Consider the following 3,602-nt stretch of genomic DNA (forward strand, 5'->3'; position numbering starts at 1 on the left):
ACGAAATCTAGTAGAAATGACCATATCTTTGGACTTCTCGAGTTTTGGCTGAGTGAAAATGTGACATGATAGTTTCTTCGGTTTTCGTTTCGTAACATGCATATAAGACAAAAATAAAATAGAATAAAACTAGAATAGCAGTGATATCTTTCATTATAATCTTCCAGATAGTATCAACATACATTTCAATCCTGTAAATGCTATGAAAATGCGTTGTATGCAGTCATCAGTAAATGGTAGCAAGAGCGATGGAGGTAGACTCTTAAGTATAACCGCCTATTTAGTACAATGGCTAGCTTATCGGCCCCACATCCCCTTGGTCGGCAGATCGAGCACCGTCCAAGCTCGTGAGTTTCCACTGTCTCCTGGCAGTCACTTCTGTGCTTGAACACCTCTGTGGGTAAGGACCAGGCTCAATAACACTCGCTGACACAGTCGGACTAGCCATAGTGCATAAAATCCCGGGCGAATCATACGCCTCGCAAATCTGGCTTATCCTTAATATGGAAGGTGGAAATTGGCCTGGAAAGAAAGGGAATTGTTGCGCCATAATACTTTTGTGATTTTCAGTCAGTCGTTACAATCTTCTAAAGAGACAGAAATGACAATAAGGCATCAAAAGATCAATGCTTATTTCAAGGAGATTGAAAATATGATCGTCATTGTTACTGAAGAGGATGTAAATAAACTTGAACGTGATATATTCCCCCCTCCCCACCCCCGACCTTTTGGCCATTTCTTCTGACGAACTAGCTAAGAATGATAATAAGAAAAAAGTAAGCAGAGGTTGCTTTTGTAGCTAATGAAGCCTCAGGTTGTCGCAGGGATAACGGTTATAACACTTGTGTGCGGTGCTAACCCCATTGTCAATGGAGGAGGCAAAGAATCAAGCAGGATTCTTGACTGAGCCTATGGTGTGCTGCAGCAAGTGCCCTTTAAACATAGGCAGGAAATCGCAATTTTAGTGTCACACCTGTCGTTTACCTGTCTGTCTCACCCACTGATGTCGCGTATGTGACAACTGGATTTTGCACTTGGACTTTGGCCAGGCAACTCCCTAGATGTTGTATCGTAGGGAGAAAGATGCAACACATCGGGGTTGTAAGGATCAAGAGATGAACATATTTGTATGTTCTCATTTTCGGGGCTAGATTTACACTTTTCCTATGAAAATTATTTTCTAATCGATAGCAAATTTAGTTATGATAAGAAATAAGCTTTTTACATTTCAGTAAAGATGTTAGACTTAAGTATTGCCTTGTGAAAGGCAAACAAATTTGTCATTTCCTCTTATTTTTTGATTTTCCAAAAACACGTGTGATTTACTCGAGATTACCGTCAGTGAAACTTTACAAGTTTATCACTCTAGGGTTAATATCGTTTGAATTGTGTGAAGTGAACGGATTTTCACATGGGACGTACAGATTTAGGGTTAGATAATCCAAGAAAAATTGCATTCACATCGGCTACCTTTTTTCTTAGTACTTACATAATTTATATTAAAGCACATAGGACTCCTACAGTTCGGCAAAGCAGACGCGTTGGGCAATTTATTCAGAAAACAAGCAAAATTACAAATCAATTATCCTAATGAACGCTTGACGCAGGTTACGATTGGTGCAATAAGCTCTGCTTTTCTATTTACAACAGCTCTGCCAATGGATGATCCGCAACTGCCCCACGAGTGTTCGCAGGTCATGAATAGAGTGAGGGCTTGCAACTCATCAATTTTTGTAAGCAAGAACCCTGGGGATATCGGTAAGATAGGGTAAGAGATGTAACTTTACGTCGAATATCGAAAGGTTCAAGAGCATGGGAGAGTTAATGAGACTTTCTCTGTACAACATCCAGAAACCGAGTGGAAGAATTGTCCCAAATGTGACAACAGAGATAAGGGCGAGTGAGACTTGTAAATTTTAATTGGCTGGGGAGATATAAAATGCTTCCGAAATCTAAAAAGAATTCTCAATATCTTAGGGACACCGTTTTAGCAATGGGCAGTATATGAGGCTTCCGGGATAGAGTGGATGTGAATATTACACACAGAGAGCCTTCAAAGCGGAGCCGGTAATTAAGAAGAGACCTCAGTGGAATGGGTTAGTTTAGAAAAGACAGTCCCTTAATTAGAATGGCTAGCGCCTCAAGCAGTCTCCACTCCTGTTTCCTTTCAGCACAACCTTTCCTGGCAGTTATAAAAGAAAAATTAACGTTACCTCAAAGATCTTGCGCACGGCCCTGCCTTCCACATTATGTAATAGTGTAAGGTAAGGCATTCTTTCACCGAAGGAATTATTTTAATATGGAAAGGAAAGTGAAGGAAAGAGGGCGAAAGGCGGAGCGCAAGTATTCACAACACCAATAAAGTATCTGTAACAACAAGTCATAACAACTTGCCATCGGTTGTCCACTTAAGAAATAGTGAAACTTCTTTCTTAATAGTTCCCTCTAGTGAACGAGGGCACTGGCACAGTTCAAGTTAGTTTATCCGTAACGACACATGGCTTGTGACTTTCAGTTACTGTTGGTTAATGGCTTATTATCCATTATTATTCATTACTGTTTTTTTTCATAATTTGTCTGTTTGTATTATTAATCGGGTATTAACAACAGCTTTTATTTCAACCATGAATTCCTTATTCTTATCGTAACTTTAAAGTTTTAAGGAATTTTTCTTTCTATTGCCCATTAAATATATTTTTTAAGAGGGTTAAATGAGTGAAACTCGGTTATTTTGCTAAAGTAAGTCTTCTTATTGTTATACTGCCAAGGAAGATGAAACACATTGCGCAGACTCTCATCCATTTCATATATCTTTTATCATTAAAAGATCAACCACTATAATTACTATGAACAATTTTGAATGAGATTCTACATGTCTAATATAATGCTCTACAGCTTCTAGAGGTAAAAAAAATAGTACACCCATAAATATAATATTTACAGACTCTTTCGGCATAAAATCACATGGAATTCATATAATACAGTTTTTTGTCACCAGTCACTAGAGTATTTTAAATGTACATAGATGCCACGCCCCTTTTCATAGCTATAGAAAAGCTGATTTTTTAAAACAAATACTAAGTGATCTGTTTGTTCAAACTATGCATGTTTTACGTCTATGATTACCATTAACACTTTAGAAAGGCTGTTAATCTGGTCTAAGTTAAGGACATCATCTTCGAGTGAAGCATATTCATTTTTTTTTGCCTATACATGCTTAAGAAAAATGAAATGGATTACGGTTTGGATATTATATATATACATATATATATATATATATATATATATATATATATATATATGCATATATATATATATATATATATATATATATGTTTATATATATATATATATATATATATATGCATATATATATTTATATATTTATATATATTTATATATATTTATATATATTTATATATATATTTATATGTATATATATATATGTATATATGCATATATGTGCGCGCGCGCGCGCGTGTGTGTGTGCGTGCGTGCGCCCACCCCATTTTATGTGACTGTTAAAAATTCAGTAGCATAAATCATATATAAACCAATCAGATCCTTAGCTATAGAAGAGGGGTGTGGTTTATTTGCAGCTC

Source organism: Penaeus japonicus, unplaced genomic scaffold (assembly GCF_977035675.1).
Source record: "Penaeus japonicus unplaced genomic scaffold, GWHDUDI00000001_assembly GWHDUDI00000033, whole genome shotgun sequence".
Lineage (NCBI taxonomy): Eukaryota > Metazoa > Arthropoda > Malacostraca > Decapoda > Penaeidae > Penaeus > Penaeus japonicus.